Raw genomic sequence first — 17,575 nt, 5'->3', positions numbered from 1 at the left:
AAGATCCGCCCTTTCCTCTCCATCCCAACCGCTACCCTGCTCATTCAAGCTCTCATCCTATCCCGTCTGGACTACTGCACCAGCCTTCTCTCTGATCTCCCATCCTCGTGTCTCTCTCCACTTCAATCCATACTTCATGCTGCTGCCCGGATTATCTTTGTCCAGAAACGCTCTAGACATATTACTCCCCTCCTCAAAAACCTCCAATGGCTACCGATCAATCTGCGCATCAGGCAGAAACTCCTCACCCTGGGCTTCAAGGCTGTCCATCCCCTCGCCCCCTCCTACCTCACCTCCCTTCTCTCCTTCTCCAGCCCAGCCCGCACCCTCCGCTCCGCCACCACTAATCTCCTCACTGTACCTCGCTCTCGCCTGTCCCGCCATCGACCCCCGGCCCACGTCATCCCCCGGGCCTGGAATGCCCTCCCTCTGCCCATCCGCCAAGCTAGCTCTCTTCCTCCCTTCAAGGCCCTGCTGAGAGCTCACCTCCTCCAGGAGGCCTTCCCAGACTGAGCCCCTTCTTTCCTCTCCCCCTCGTCCCCCTCTCCATCCCCCCGTCTTACCTCCTTCCCTTCCCCACAGCACCTGTATATATGTATATATGGTTGTACATATTTATTACTCTATTTATTTATTTATTTATTTATTTATTTATTTATTTTACTTGTACATTTCTATCCTACTTATTTTATTTTGTTGGTATGTTTGGTTCTGTTCTCTGTCTCCCCCTTTTAGACTGTGAGCCCACTGTTGGGTAGGGACTGTCTCTATGTGATGCCAATTTGTACTTCCCAAGCGCTTAGTACAGTGCTCTGCACATAGTAAGCGCTCAATAAATACGATTGATTGATTGATTGGAACTGGACTAAGCACTGGAGTAGATACAAGCTAATCAAGTTGGACGCAGCCCATGCCCCACGTGGGGCTCCCAGTCTTAATCCCCATTTGACAGATGAGGTAACTGAGACACAGAGAAGGCTCACACAGCAGCCAAGTGGAGGAGTCGAACCCAGGTCCTTCTGAGTCCCGGGCCTGCTCTTTCCCGCTCTGGCTCCTCTAATCGGGTCTCGGTGGCTCGTGGCTCTCCTACCACCTGGCTCCTTACTTTTGCCTGTCACTGATGTTTCTGGGGCCAGTGGCTCTAGCAGTTCCCAAAGGGGGGTTACTCTGACTAGCCTGCTGCACTTCTGGCCCCCCAGCTGAGCCAGGTTTGGAGGAGCGGATGCTCAGGGGTAGGAATCCCACCGCCCCGCCCCACTTTGCACCCCCAAGTCAGGCTACTGCAGGCAGGCACAGCCTGCGTATGCGTTAGGGTATTTTTAGTATGTTGAGCTAGAGTTCTAAGGTGCTGTTCAAATAGTTCAGTGCAGGTGTAGACACCCATCTCTGCAGGAACCTGAGCCTGAAACCCCAGCCAATTGGTCACGCACCACGTGCCTGGCCCGTGTAACTGCCCTCCACCATCACAGATGAAAAAAGACGGGGCCAGTGAAGGGAATTTAGAATCGTTGGGTTGCCAACTGGTCTTGCTGCCCTGTGTGTCTATGTGATCATGACCTGGTCTCTCTCTGTGTGCTATAATAATAATAATTTTGGTATTTGTTAAGCGCTTACTATGTGCTGAGCACTGCTCTAAGCGCTGGGGAGGATACAAGGTGATCAGGTTGTCCCACGTGGGGCTGACAGTCTTCATCTCCATTTTACAGATGAAGTCACTGACGCACAGAGAAGTGAAGTGACTTGCCCAAAGTCACACAGCTGACAAGCAGCAGAGCTGGGATTTGAACCCGTGACCTCCGACTCCCAAGCCCGGGCTCTTTCCACTGAGCCGTGCTGCTTCTCTATAATGTGTTTAGTACAGCAGTTTCCAATTCACTCATTCATTCGCATTTATTGAGCACTTAACTGTGTGCAGAGCACTGTACTAAGCACTTGGAAAGTCCAATTTGGCAACAGAGACAATCCCTACCCAACAACGGGCAATTCATAGCTAATGGGTTGAGGAATGTTTCAGAGCATTTAGCATGTCGGTTTTTGTGAAAGATTTCTCTCCGCCCTTGAGAGTCTGAAGTTCTCTCCCTGTTTTTCTGCCTGTATTAGCGCTTAATCCAGTAATTAGCTTAATTACTGATGCAAAGCAGTGCGATGAACTCTTCAGTAATGAGGGCGACCCGTCATCTGGTTTTATACTGGACGGTCTGACTGAGGTGCAAGCTCATCGTGGGCGGGGAATGTGTCTGTATATTGTACTCTCCCAGGGGCTTAGTACAGTGCTTTTGCACACAGTAAACACTCTTAATGTGACTGAATGAATTAATGAAGGGGATGGCCCATCCCATGTCTGGCTCTAATTCGGTACTGGACACTTTCCTAGCCGATTTTTTAATTGGCTTTTGCTGCCGAGTTCTGCAGCTCAGACGCTGGGTCAGACTTGACCCTGACCTGGGAAGGGAACGCAAAGGCTCTGGAGCAAGTGGGGAGTTCAAGGATCCCCTGGAGAAATGCTTGAAGTTCATGCAAGAGCGGCCTATTTTTTAAAAATGGTATTTGTTCAGCACTTACTATGTGCCAGGCACTGTACTAAGCCCGTATATATGTTTGTACATATTTATTACTCTATTTTACTTGTACATATTTATTCTATTTTATTTTGTTAATATGTTTTGTTTTGTTGTGTGCCTCCCCCTTCTAGACTGTGAGCCTGCTGTTGGGTAGGGACCGTCTCTATATGTTGCCAACTTGTACTTCCCAAGCGTTTAGTACAGTGCTCTGCACACCCCGTAAGCGCTCAATAAATACGATTGAATGAATACTAAGCGCTGCAGTAGATACAAGCTAATCAGGTTGGACTCAGTCCCTGTCCCACATGGGGCTCACAGTCTTAATCCCCATTTTACAGATGAGGTAGCTGAGGCACAGAGAATTGAACTGATTTGCCCAAGGTCACACAGCAGCCAAGTGGCAGAGCCCCGGGATAAGAAGCCAGGTTCTTCTGATTCCCAGGTTCTTTCCACTAGGCCGCTCTGCTTCTCATGGTTCACTGTGTGGCCTATTTTTGCAAAATGCTCAGAGGAAAGAGCACGGGTTTGGAAGTCAGAGGACATGGGTTCTAATTCCGGCTCCGCCACTTGTCTGCTGTGTGACCTTTAACTTTTCTGTGCGTCAGTTACCTCATCTGTAAAATGGGGGTTAAGATTGTGAGCCCCACGTGGGGCAACCTGATTACCTTGTATATACCCCAGTGCTTGAACAGTGCTGGGCACATAGTAAGTGCTTAACAAATACCATAATTATTATTATTATTATGTCATCGTGTTATGCCGAATGCCCTAACATGTGACCTGTGCGTGTCTCCTTGTCCAATATACAGGAGGGCTGTCAGTGGCCACAAACAGGGAGATGAGCGAATGAGTGGAATCAGATGATAATTCCAGGAGCTGCGATTTGGCTGTCGGTTTCGCTTCCTTTTAAGCAGCTTTAACCAGAACTGCAAATAAGTAGCTAAATTGCCTGATTTGAATTCAATCTCCTTTCCTCTTCCTGTGCCCTGGCAGGAGGAGCACAGATAATTCACCAACTGGATCATTCTGACCTAAATAAGTAAGAGTGCATATGGGTTTAGGCCTCATATTTTAATCATCCCTTTAATGGTAAAACCCAAAAAGATCTGACCCCTTTGTGCCTACTTTTCTTAGAACTCCTTCAAAAAGGCACCGGATCCCTTTCTTTCTCTCTTTTCCTCCTCTCTCTCTCTCTCTCTGTGTCTCTCTCTGTGTCTGTCTTGCTCTCGAAAAGCAAGCTAGGGCTGATATAGCCTGTGATATCAGGCCTGATTCATTTAGGGAACAAAACCACACAGATAGAAAATAATGAGTTTTTAAAGATAGACCTGCTTCTCCCCAAAGAAATACGAGGGGAAAAGTAGCCATCTGATGAGGGAATTTGTCTGGAAAGGATAAGCGATAGATGGCTTGTTTTATCTCCTTTCCCTGGGCCTGCAATGTCCAAAAGACAAATAGGATCTGCACATTCCATTTTAAATGCCTCAGGGATCTAGGTCACCTTTGGTGTTTGCCCCCTCTCCAAAGGCACATTACAAGGTGCAAATCAGAGAGTTATCAAATCATTCATTCAGTCGTATGTATTGAAGACTTACTGGGTGCAGAGCGCTTGGGAAGTACAATTCAGCAACAAATCCACCTGTCGATACCGCTTGTACTTAATTCCTAAATGATTCACCACCCCGGAAGAGGGTTATGGAATCCACGCGATGACAGCCCTGCCCTTTCAGCCAAGATGTATTTCTCATCTGAGAAATGGGAAGACCGCAGGGGTGCAACACATTACAAAGTGTTTGTGCAATCTGCTCCCACATTAGTCAGCCCTAAGCAGATCCGGCCCCCGAACCCAGCCAGATCGCTCCGCTTTCCAGAGTGGGAGGTTTGAATAGAGTTGGCTCTCCCTGGGTCTTTGTCAGCTTCTCCTGCTGGTGTCAGGAAGTGGGTGGGTTTAAAGTAACTTTCCTCCTGTGTGTAGTCCTGCAGAGTTCCAGCTTTCTGCTTTTAAAATGTGCTTTTGCTATTTTCTGCGTTTTCGGATTGAGCTATTTGAATTACGCTTCAGACCTGGCGACAGCCAATTCTGTCACCACTCTGGTTTTGTTTTTTTTTAATCTGAACTGTGATGAGAGTCCCTAGAGAGGAGGTGGGCTAGCAAAACGAAGGGAGTATCCCAACCACACCCAAGCAGGAGCAGTCATTTTAGGTGGATGTTGAATAGGAAGCCTACAAAATGACACAATCTGAGTGTCAAGGGGCCCTGTTTGAACTGAGTGCAAGCAGGCACTTAATAAATACTATTGATTGTCATTAATTGAGAGACTGAATGAGCGGACTCAAAGGTCGGTAATGATAAATCATTCTTTAAGAAATTTCTTCACAGTATTTGCCCCCTTCTTTATCCAGCTCTTCTCTGTTAGTTTGCTTCAGATTCGCAGTTGACAGATCCGTGATTCTATGACGCCGCTAATGATTTTCTTACCAGTACATTAACCTTCAGCCCTTCCACATTAATTCAATGTTCTTGGAAATGTCTGGAACTAAAGTGATGGCTGTTGACCCAATCTATTGCCATATGCAACCCTGCCTCTTTGCTGTGTGGACTGCCCAGTATCAAACAATCAGTGGTATTTATTAAGTGCTTACTATATAAAGAGCACCGTACTAAGTGCTTGGGAGAGTAGCATCGTTCACATTCTCTCTCCTGCATGTCAGAGTTGTTTTGTACTGCTGTCGTTTCTCAACAATTAATGGCCATGACATGTTGAGTGCACGGCATTAGACTGGGAGCCAGAAGAGTTGAATTAAAATGACTAGAATTCTAGTCATCGTCAGTGGTATTTATTGAGTGCTAGTTGTGTGCAGAACCCTGTACCAAGTCATCGTAGATGGTCTGATACGTAGCCTAATGGTGGGCGGAACTGAGGGGAGGGAGACAGAGGGAAATAGGGCAAAGGAGGGCAGAGATACGGGGGAAGAAAGGAGAAGGAGGAGACGGAAGAGAGATGGGGTGGGGTGAATGGAGAGGGAAAGGAGGAGGAAGGGGCAGAAGAGACCTGTCAGAGTCACGTTTATCTTTCGTCACCAAGAGCAGTGGCAGCTGTAACAACCTGACCCAAGACCTTTTTCCCCTATTGCTTCCACCGGCCAGTGGAGGTTGGAAGGGCGGGAGGAGGAGGGTGGACGGCCATGGCACAACCCCAGGCCAAACCGGTCCATCAGTTGATCAGTCAGTCAATCGGTGGTGTTTTTTGAGCCCTTGCCATGTGCAAGGCAATGTACTTAGTGCTTGGGAGAGTACAGCCAGTTGAGCTGAAGGCACTGCCGGGGTTGCCGCCACCATACGCACAGAAGCAGCAACAGTCATGGCTCCCGTCACAGCTCCACATACCCGAGGGCTATGTATGAAAGGGAAACTGAGGTCTAGCCATGCCAGAAACTCCCATCGTGCCTGGCCCCAGGATGAGCCAGTAGGGCGGTGGCTGCCACTGAAAAAAGAAGGGAGGCTGAGCAGATTTAGCCTCCTCATCCACCCTGCTGCCGTGGCTGTGAGCCAGCGGAGTCCCCCCCTGCCATTTCAGCTGAAGATGGGACTCTCAAGGGTCCAATCTTAGGCTTTGGGGAGCTCTCCTGCCCTATTTGGAACACCTAGTCACATTTATCTGGATTCAAGTCTTAGATCCTCCCAGAGTTACTCCGTAATTAATCCCGGATCCGTCACCCAGGTCCCCGAAGCAGTAGGGTCGGGAGAGGAGAGAAGACTACAACGGCCTCCTCGGATCATACCGGGTTTGGTAACACTTTCTCTCTGAGGCAGTACGGTGGGGCTTTCTTCCCCGCCACCTCTTTGCTGCTACTGCCCCTTCCAGCAGTGAGACGTGAGCCAGGGAGTGGGATTTGAGTTAGTTCTGCAGGTAACTTGGCCCCCAGCCTGGTGCTACTAGCCACTCTGTGAATTGAGAACTGCTCGTTCATCTCTAGATCACGGTCTCCAGCCAGGGGCCGTCAGTAGACAAGGTGGGCGAAGCAATCTGTGTCCCAGAAAGAAACTGCTGTCTAAAGATAAGCTTTATTAGTCCGACTTCCATGTTCAATGAAGCTGAGTGCTCTAAACAAGATGAACAAGAAGAAGAGAATCCTTGCGCACCTTTTGAAAGAAACGTAAGAAAAATCAAGCAACATTTCTTTAGATATGTCTGTGATCCATTCTTTCCATCGATTGATAGCGAGTCACTCTGTGCAAAGCCCCTCAGTTGAAGAGGCAGAGTCCAACTTTCCCTGGAAGCAGGGTTATCTGGCAGATAGAGTGCAGGGCTTAGACCTAAGATTTAGATTATAATTCTACTTCCCCCATTGAATTGCAAAGGTACCAGGAATGAGATAATGCCTGAACTCCTTTGGCAAACAGGTGCTTTCTGAGTACATGGATTTGTTATTTCCCAGCTAACACATCACTTCCTTATATTAAGTTCATTCATTCATTCAATCTTATTTATTCAGCGCTTACTGCGTGCAAAGCACTGTACTGAGCACTTGGGAGAGTACAATATAATAACAGACAAATTCCTGCCCACAACGATTATGTGACTTGGGTTTTGCCTGGTTCATCATACCTTCATCCCTAGACCCTTTTAGAGATGCAGCTTGGCTCAGTGGAAAGATCCCGGGCTTGGGAGTCATGGGTTCTAATCCCGCCTCCGCCACTTGTCAGCTGTGTGACCTTGGGCAAGTCGCTTACCTTCTCTGTGCCTCAGTTACCTCATCTGTAAAATGGGGATTAAGACTGTGAGCCCCACGTGGGACAACCTAATTACCCTGTATCCCCCCAGCGCTTAGAACAGTGCTTTGCACGTAATAAGTGCTTAGCAAATGCCATCATTCTTATTTCCAAAGTCTGAGGGGCTTTGAATCGACCCTACAATCTAAATAAAAGATGGGTGTGAAAATATTATTTGCATTCCCAGGGCATCTGTTTGCTTTACTGACAGGGGTTTGTTGTCATTTTAGTTCCTGCTGCAGCACCAAAACCCCTCAGAGCACAAACTGGAGTCTTCCCACGCCCCGACAGCCCGTATGCTGTCAGTCGAATTCTGATTGCGGCATGTTTATTGCCAGTGGGGAGGCAGGAGGCAGAAGGGATTTAAGATCTAGGCTGAGCTGGTGTGCAGGACTCGTGGGTTGAAAAGGAATCTGTTTTCCTTTTACCGATAAAGTATATGTGATGGAGAGCAAGAAAATAAGTGCGGGAACCCCACGATGTTGATTTCACAAGTAGCTTTCTCATCACAATACCTCTTAGTGCCCTGCTCTTGGTACAGCTTTGATGGAGGGCCGAACATCATAATTCCTGTAATACATTTCCTGACTGACATTAGCTTTGTCTTCAGCCGCAGAGTTAGCATTAAACTCCCAAGGTTTACCAGATGCCCATTTTAAATTGAGCTGAAAAGTCCATTAGATGTTTCTGTAATTTACTGGTGGAATTATTATTTTTTCACCACTATTGTGGCATCATGATGATAAATGTAAAAGATAGCAATAAGACTACACGTAGCAATTCATATTCATATTTCCAGTCTTTAATAGGCATCATTATTAGTTATTCTGCCAAATTAGTTGCATTATTATTCTCATTTACAAGACAGTGCTTCACACATAGTAAGCTCTTAACAAAGACTATCATTGTTATCATTATTAAGAATGAAGAAACAAGGTGGTTTAAGGGGCAGTCACTCTTCGGTGTGTCCAGCTCCAGCTTCCTCCCACCCCCACATCCACTCACTCATTCTTCTTGGCCATCTCCCAAGAGGAGATCTCCTGTCTGCTTTCAATATTCATTCAATCATATTTATTGAGCACTTACTGTGTGCAGAGCACTGTACTAAGCGCTTGGGAAGTACAAGTTGGCAACATATAGAGACGGTCCCTACCCAACAGTGGGCTCACAGTCTAGAAGGTGGGCACACAGTCTAGAAGTCTAGAATATCTATCCCCTCTACCCGTGTCTCCAATTCCTTCTTGTCTCATCTCCTAAAAATATTTGCTCCCATTCTTCTTCCCTGCCCGGCCACCATCTTCAACCACTGATTTTCTGATGGGTCCTTGCCCGGTGCCTTCAAAGGTGCCCACGTCTCTCCTATCCTGAAAAAAACCTTCCCTGGATCGCACTGCACGGTCCAGCTATCAGCCCCACCCCCCTGCTTCCTTGTCTGCACCTCTGCACACGGTAAACGCTCAATAAATACGATTGAATGAATGAATGACCCAAAGCAACACCATGGATGCATCTCTCCCCCCTGCTTCCATTCCTGCCCAAATCCTCAAAATGATTGTATACATCCACTGGCTCCACCTCCTCTCCTCCAACTCCCTTCTTTGACCCTCTACAGTCGGATTTCCTCCCCATTCTCTCTCCCCTGAGACCACCAGGGTCACCAATGGCCTCCTTCTTGCCAAATCCGATGGACTCTTCCATCCTGACCCTCCTTGACCTCTCAGCTGTTTTAGATATTGTGGACCCTCTCAAAACACTTCTCTACACTGTGAGCTTGCTGTAGCCAGGGAATGTGTCTACCAACTCTGTTTTGTGCTGCACATAGTAAGTGCTCAATAAATACAATCAATTGATTCTCTAAACACTGTCTGACCTTCGTTTTACCGACACAGTTCCCTCCTGGTTCTCCTCTTACCTCTCAGGCCGATTCTTTTCAGTGTCTTTCATCGGCTCATCCTCTGCATCTTGTCCTCATCCTCTGCACCTCGTCCCCTAACTGTAGGTGTCCCGCAAATATCTGTTCCAGATCCTCTTGACTTTACACTCACCCCCTTGGGGAGCTCACCTGCCCTCATGGATAGACCTACGGCGTCTATACAGATAACTTCTAAGTCCACCTCACTAGCCTTGACCTCCTTTGTCCTCTGCAATCCTGCATTTCCTCTTATCTCGGGACATCTTAGTGGATGTCCCACTGGCACGTAAAGCCCAATATAATCAAAACTGAACTCCTCATCTTCCCTCCCGAATCCTCTCCCCGACCTATCTTTCTCATCACAGTCTGAAACCCCCAACCTTGGCATCACCCTTGACTCCTCCCTCTTGTCGGTTTGTCTTCCACAACATTTCCGGATCCTGCCCTTTCCACTCCATCCAAGTAGCTACCCTGCGGGTCCAGGCATTTCTACCTCGTATACTACTATAATATACTACGACTAATAATAACAATAATGTTGGTGTTTGTTAAGCGCTTACTATGTGCCAAGCACTGTTCTAAGTGTTGGAGGGGATACAAGGTATTCAAGGTTGTCCCACGTGGGGCTCACAGTCTTAATTCCCGTTTTATAGATGAGGGAACTGAGGCTCAGAGAAGTTAAGTGAGTTATCCAAAGTCACACAGCTGACAAGTGGCGGGGCCGGAATTAGAACCCATGACCTCTGAGTCCCAAGCCCGTGCTCGTTACTACTACTATACTTCATATACTACTTATTCTCTCCCACTCCCTTCTGTGTTGCTCCCTTTATCCATCCCCCGTCCCAGCCCCACAGCACTTATGTACATATTATTATTATATCTGTAATTTATTTATAGTAATGTCTGTCTCCCTCTTGACTGTAGGCTGGTTGTGGGCTGGGAATATGTCTTTTATATTGTTATATTTTACTCTCCCAAGTGCTTAGTACAGTGCTCTGCAAACAGTAAGCGCTCAATAAATACGGTTGACTGACTATATGTTCCTGGCTTGACAAATGCATCGTCACCTCCCCCTTCTCCAGTTCATACTTCACTGTGCTGCCCAAATCATATTTCTAAAACATCGTGCTACGTAAATGCCTTCCCACTCCTGAAGAACCTCCAGTGGCTACCTACCTCACCGTCTCAAACGGAAATTCCCGACCGTTGGCTTTAAGGCGTTTAATCAGCTCTCCCCCGCCTACTTATCCCTTCTCTCTTCCCACTACACCCCAGCTCGCCCTCTTTGTTCCTCTCAAGTTAACCTACTTACTGGGCCTCATGCTCACATCCTCCTTCCTGCCTGAAAGACCCTCCCTTTTCATATCCACTACTCCACAGCTTTTCCCATCTTCAAAACCCTTCTGAAATCACATCTCCTCCAAGATGCCTTCCCCTTTATTAATTTCTGAATTTCCCCACTTTTTATGCCCCCAACCGCCACTTCAGTACCACCTAAGCACTTAAGTCCTCACAATCACCCTTAGTGCTTATTTTACATCCTCTTTTCCCGAAACACTGGCTCACGTACATATTCCCTTTTCCTTCTTCCTTCTGTCTGGCTGTCTCCCAGGCTGAATTGTACGGTCCTTAAGGTCAGGGATCCTGTCTACTAATTTCATCTTACTCTCCTGAGTGCACAGCACAGTGCTCTGTGCACAGTAAATACTAATGTTTGGGGTACTGAATGCGCACATCAAGTACAGGGCCATGAGCCTTCAACTTGCAGGAAGAAAGGGGTGCTAAGGGAATCTCTCTGGGTTGTACTGTGAAACCCCAAGGAACTTTGGTGGGAAGGGAGTAGGAGGTGAGAAAGTGAAGTCTCCCTTGCCACTGTGGGACTCCTTCAAGTTGTGTAGCATCCTAGAGGACCTGTTCCACTCCTGCTTCATGACCCTAACTTCCCTGTGCCTCAGTTCCCTCGTCTGCAGAGTGGAGATTCAATACCTGTTTTCCCTCCTCCTTACTCTGGGAGCCCCATGTGGGGCCTGATTATCCCGTATTTACCCCAGCGCTTAGTACAGTGCTTGGCATATGCATTCATTCAGCAGCATTTATTGAGCGCTTATTGCGTGCACAGCACTGTACTAAGTGCTTGGGAGAGTACATTGTAACAATAGAACACATTCCCTGCCCACAAGGAGCGTACAGTCTAGAGGGGGATGTTAGGATAAATTACGGATATGTACATGAGTGCTGTGGGGCTGGGCTGGGGGTGGGGGGAATGAATAAAGGGAGCTAGTCAGGGTGACATAGAAGGGAGTGGGAGAAGAAGAAAGGAGGCCTTCGGGAAGGTCTCTTGGAGGAGATGTGACTTCAATGAGGCTTTGAAGGTGGGGAGAGTCATTGTCTGTTGGATATGAGGAAGGAGGGCATTGCGGGCCGGGGACAAGACGTCGGCGAGATAGACGAGATTAAGGTACAGTGCGAAGGTTAGCGTTAGAGGAGTGAAGTATGACTGTAGTGGAGAGAGACAGGAAGCTGGGAGGTCAGCAAGGAGGCTGATACAGTCATCAAGGCGGGAGAGGATAAGTGATTGGATTAACGTGAAATAGCAGTTTGGATGGAGAGGAAAGGGCGGATTTTGGCGGTGTCATGATGGTGGAACCGACAGGAATTACTGATGGATCGAATATATGGGTTGAATGGGAAAGAGGAGTCAAGGATAGTATATAGTGAGCACTTAACAAATGTTATTATAATAATAATAATAATGATGGCATTTATTAAGCGCTTACTATGTGCAAAGCACTGGTCTAAGTGCTGGGGAAATTACAAGGTGATCAGGTTGTCTCACAGGGGGCTCACGGTCTTATTCCCCATTTTACAGATGAGGTAACTGAGGCACAGAGAAGTTAAGTGACTTGCCCAAAGTCACACAGCTGACAATTGGCGGAGCCGGGATTTGAACCCATGATCTCTGACTCCAAAGCCCGGGCTCTTTCCACTGAGCCACGCTGCTTCTCCAATATTATGATTATTATTATTATTGTCCTTGTGTTTGGTGCCTCCCATACTCCAGCCACTGGTGATGGTCGGTGGGGGGAGATAGGAGAGGCTTCATCCGTGACTTGCCACTGTTTAGAAAAAAAGACCCATTGCCTGTGGGCTTGTGACTTTGTCAGCGCCCCTTGGTTGCCCAGGGAGACAAAAGCAGAGCAAGAATTGGGAGTTGCAGCCTTGGAGCCCTGAGTCTGCTGCTTGATAGTAATAATAATTATGGTACTTGTTAAGTGCTCACTATGTCTCAAGCCCTGTTCTAAATGCTGGGGCGGATCCAAGATAATCAGGTCAGACCCAGCCCCGTCCCACACGGGGCTCCTTAGAATATAAGCCCCATGTGGGACAGGGACAAGGCCCGCATCTGAGCCGTTTGTCTCATATCTATCCCAGTTCTTAGCTTGTAATCAATCGTTCGTATTTGTACCAAACACTTGGGAGAGTACAATATAACTGAGTTGGCAAGCACTTTCCCTGTCCACAGTGAGCTTACAGGCTAAAGGGCGGGAGGGGACCGATAATATGAACAAATTACAGATACGTATGTAATTTCTGTGGAGCTGAGGAAGTGGTGATTAAAGGGTGCAAATCCAAGGGCAAGGGTGACCTAGAAGGAAGTGGGAGAGGAGGAAAGGAAGGCCTAGTCGGGGACCGCATTTTGGAGGAGGTGTGACTTCAGTAAGGCTTTGAGAGAGCGATTGTCTGTTGGATATGAAGGGAGAGGGAGTTCCTGGCCAGAGCTGGGACATGGGCGAGAGGTCGACGGCGAGGAAGATGATATCCGGGTGCAGTGAGTAGGTTGGCATTAGGGACATGAAGTGTGTGGGCTGAGTGGGAGAAGGAAAGCAGTGTGGTAAAGTAAGAGGGGGCAAGGTGATCGTTTTAAGTCCGATGGTAAGGAGTTTCTGTTTGTGGGAGATGGATGGGCAACCACTGGAGGTTCTTGAGGAGTGGGGAAACGTGGACTGAACATTTTTTTAGAAAAATGATCCAGGCAGCAGAATGGAATGTGGGCTGGAGTGGGTAGAGACAGGAGGCAGGGAAGTCAGCAAGGAAGCTGATGCAGTAATCACGGCAGGATAGGATAACTGCTTGGATTGATGTTGTAGCAGTTTGCATGGAGAGGAAAGGGTGGATTTGGGCGATGTGAATGTTGAACTGACGGGACTTGGTGACAGACTGAATACGTGGGTTGTATGAGAGAGTTAAGTTGAGGATAACGGTCTTGTGAGACAGGTAGTGCTGGTAGTGACAGGAAAGTCAGGGGCAGTACAGAGTTTGGGTGGGAAGATGAGTACTGTTTTGGACATGTTAAATTTGAGGTGTCGGCGGGCCATCCAAGTAAGATGGCCTGAAAGCAGGAGGAAACGCAAGACTGCAGAGAAGGAGAGAGATCAGAGTTGGAGAAGTAGATTTGGGAATCATCTGCATTAGAGATGGGAGTTGAAGCCATGGGTGAATGAGTTCTCCAAGGGAGTGGGTGTAAGTGAAGAATAGACGAGAACCCAAAACTGAACTTTGAGGGACCCCCACCGTTAGTGGATGGGAGGTGAGTGGCTGGTGAGTGGAGAATGAGGGTAATTTTTACACTAGGGGACGCTTAGAGGGAATGGATTTTGAGAGAGGGCAAGAGATCTCCTCTAGAGATACTGCTGGGAAAGATGGGAGAGGTCAAGAAGGGGCAGAAGGAGGAAGGACAGGAGAGATTTTAGGGAGATCATTGCCAGTTTTCTCAATAAACTACGTGGCCAGTTCAGGAGCAAGAGATGGGGGGTGGGGAGACAGGGGGTTTGAGGAGGGAGTTAAGCATCTGGGACAACTGTTGAGGACAGTGGGTATGAGAGTCAATAAGGATGGAGCGATAATTTCGCCGGGCAGAGGGAAAGCACCCAGGGTTGCTGGATCTGGAAATCTGGACTTCCGCCCGCAGAGCTTTGCGGCTCATGCACGGAAGCGAAGGAAGTGCACTGTGGACGTGAGAAGCAGCGTGCCTCAGTGGAAGGAGCCTGGGCTTGGGACTTAAAGGTCGTGGGTTCTAATCCTGGCTCTGCTACTTATCACCTTTGTGACTTTGGGCAAGTCACATAACTTCTCTGTGCCTCAGTTACCTCATCTGTAAAATGGGAATTAAGACTGTGAGCCCCACGTGGGACAACCTGATTACCTTGTATATGCATACCCCAGCGCTTAGAACAGTGCGTGGCACGTAGTAAGCGCTTAACAAATACCATCATCATCAGCCAGGGCTGTGGGTCAGTGGTGCGAGATTGTAAAGGGACAGGGAGAGAGTGAGTCGAGTTCAGTAGAGAGCGTGGTGTCGAGGGTGTCAATTTGGTTGTCAAGGGAAGGTAGTTTGGATATAGAGATTAAATAGGGCATGATGAATTGAGAGAATTGGATGGGGTCAAAAGATTGGAGGTCTTTGGGAGAGGAATCGGACGGAACTGTGGGATGGGGCGTGTGGCGATTGGTCGGATAGAGAGATTTCAGAGTTGATGAGGGTAGAGGTCGTACAGTGACTAGAGCTGATGAGATTGTATTAATCCCTTAACAGATGTCATCCTTAATTAATATTACTATTGGAGGATGGAAAGAGAGAGAAAAGCTTCCTAGAACACATGGGCCACAGATGAGTGTGATTCAAAGAAGGCAGTTTACAATTTGACTGCGACATCAGTACTCATTTGATATACAGCTTTACTCCTTGGAGAGCTGCAGGGCAACCAGGGATTTCTCTGTCTTGGTAGCACTTTTTTTCTGAAAGTTTTTCCCTTCCCTTTTTCCAGAGGAGCCTTTGAGCGGCAGAACTGAATTGGAAAGCAGTACTTGTCATCTGGGGACATCATGTTGTGGATCTCGGTGCCACAAACACATCGGGTAGCGGTAGTACTGGTCTTGGCGAGGGTTTGAGGGGTAGCTAAGTGTATCCAGAGCTTATTGCATTTTCAGAGTTCCTTAAGAGGAGGAGGGAGAGGGGTGACATGAAGGAGGCAGAATGAAGATGGGAAATGGAAGATGAGGAGAGATGGGAAGCAGAAGGGCAAGTAGGGCAGAGGGAAAAGAGGAGAGAGTGAAAGATTGAGGAATGGCCAGGGAGAGGAGGAGAAGGGAAGTGGGGAAAAGATTGTGGAACCCCCAAAATTCCAGGAATTCTCACCAATTCCATGAAAATCACAGGCTTCAGCTAGCTATATAAGCACATGTGAAGAAAGCCAATTAACCAAAACATAGTTATCTGAGTGACTAATTATCTGAAGGCCGATTTGAATAGGAAGGAAAAAAAGCCTGGATGAGAAGACAAAAATTGGATCAACACTTAGCCAAGATAACGAAACCCAAATGTGTTCAGATATTCAAACTTAAGTTCATCTGAAGGAGCCTCTGACCTAATTAATTCAGCTCACACAACTTCTAGTAGATTTACTTTGGTGCAGTAAATGGTTGATTGCTTGAGTATGTTACTGGGGAAGGGAATGGCCAGGGATTCAAGGAAGTTGCGTGTTTAAACAGTGGGGCGGTGGGGAAATTGCCACTTTTCTTCCAATTCGTTGGGTAAGGTTCCATGGAGCAGAGGAGTGTGGGGGTTTCCACGCACTTGAGAAGCAGCGTGGCTCAGTGGAAAGAGCCCGGGCTTTGGAGTCGGAGGTCATGGGTTCAAATCCCGGCTCTGCCAACTGTCAGCTCTGTGACTTTGGGCAAGTCACTTAGCTTCTCTGTGCCTCAGTTACCTCATAAATGGGGACAACCTGATCACCTTGTAACCTCCCCAGTGCTTAGAACAGTGCTTTGCACCTAGTAAGCGCTTAATAAATGGCATTATTATTATTATCATCATTGTTATTGTTAAGTGCTCAATAAATACCCTTGATTGATAGGAGTTGCTTGAATAGCGGGAATTGGCGTGAAGCTTGAAGGCAGACATAGGAGTTGTGGATGAATCGAAGTGGTAATTGTTACATACTTACTAGGTTCCAGGCACTGTACTAAGTGCTGGGGTAGACACAAGGTTGGATCCAGTCCACGTCCCACATGGGGCTCACAGTCTTAATCCCCATTTTACAGATGAGGGAACTGAGGCCCAGAGAAATGGAGCAACTTGCCCAAGGTCACACAGCAGACCAGTGACAGAGCTGAGACTAGAACCCAGGTCCTGGACTCCTGGGCCCACGCTCTTTCCACTAGGCCGTGCCGCTTCCCGTCAACTGGAAGGGAGGAAGCAGAGAAGACAGGGAGTCCGCAGAAGCCGTAGAAGGGGACGATCTTGGTCCTGATCCAGATTACAACCACTGTAACGCCCGATGGAGGGGTGGTTTCTCCATTTTTGTAGAGTTGACATGCTGAGATTCAAGATGTAACAGTCCAAACCCGGCTGTGATAACCAAGGCTACCAGGGGAAGGCTGTACGGTTCTTTGTGGCCCCCAAACCAGCAAACTGGCCCAACCCAGCCCAGGTTGAGTCAGAGGAACATGGGTCCCTGGACCCAATCAGGCCTGGAAGGGAAGAGAGATGCAGTGGGCGTTTTGGGTGTGTTGTTTGTGTAGTTTTTGCCGTGGATTCTGGAATGGGAGTGTTCAAAGATGGCCAGCTTCATTTTTGTCCTCGCCCGTGGAATGGCGGGCTCATTAAAACCCCTGCAGGACCTTAGGACCAAGTTGGTTAGGGAGTGACAAGATTTTTCAATATTATTGGCCCTGGGAGGGATGGGTCACGGAACAGCCCTTTAGTGGTGACCAGAGCAGAGTAGCTCTTTAAACAAGCAAAAAAAGCAACCCTCAAACCTGTCATTTCCTAACCTAGGGACTGGCGCTTCTGCGTATCAGTTTTGTTGAAGATTGACATTTATTCATTCATTCATTCATTCACTTGTATTTATTGAGCGCTTACTGTGTGCAGAGCACTGGACTAAGCGCTTGGGAAGTACAAGTTGGCAACATATAGACATGGTCCCTACCCAACAACGGGCTCACAGTCTAGAAGGGAGCGTCTATTTATTTATTATCTATTTATTTATTGAGCATCTACTGTAAGTTCTGGAATTGTTTATTTAGATTTGCTGGGCTCCCGTCCCCTGGAGATGCGCAAGCACTGATTAGGCCCTTGGGAGAGTTTCTGCACTCAGATTTCCTAGGGAACAAAAACTCTTCTAAAAGGGAAGGGCCTTGGCCAGTCCAACCACTGAACCAACTGGACTCGGGCTTCTTTTCCCCCCAAGAAAGGAGCTTTTCAGGGTTACAATCCCCACATACAAATTCCCAAGAACTTGGTATGACCAGAGCGAATCTGGTGGT

The 17,575-nt window shown here is 47.7% G+C and overlaps 1 protein-coding gene across 1 annotated transcript in view; it reads left to right on the top strand.

The window, feature by feature from the left end:
- The window catches only part of FBXO10 (F-box protein 10), a 124,761-nt gene that overhangs the window by 12,668 nt on the left and 94,518 nt on the right, over positions 1–17,575 (top strand). The gene's annotated exons all lie outside the window — the stretch shown is intronic.

Source organism: Tachyglossus aculeatus, chromosome X4 (assembly GCF_015852505.1).
Source record: "Tachyglossus aculeatus isolate mTacAcu1 chromosome X4, mTacAcu1.pri, whole genome shotgun sequence".
Taxonomy (NCBI): Eukaryota; Metazoa; Chordata; class Mammalia; order Monotremata; family Tachyglossidae; genus Tachyglossus; species Tachyglossus aculeatus.
Note: the sequence above shows the minus strand (reverse complement) of the source record. Positions and strands in the feature narration are given on the sequence as shown.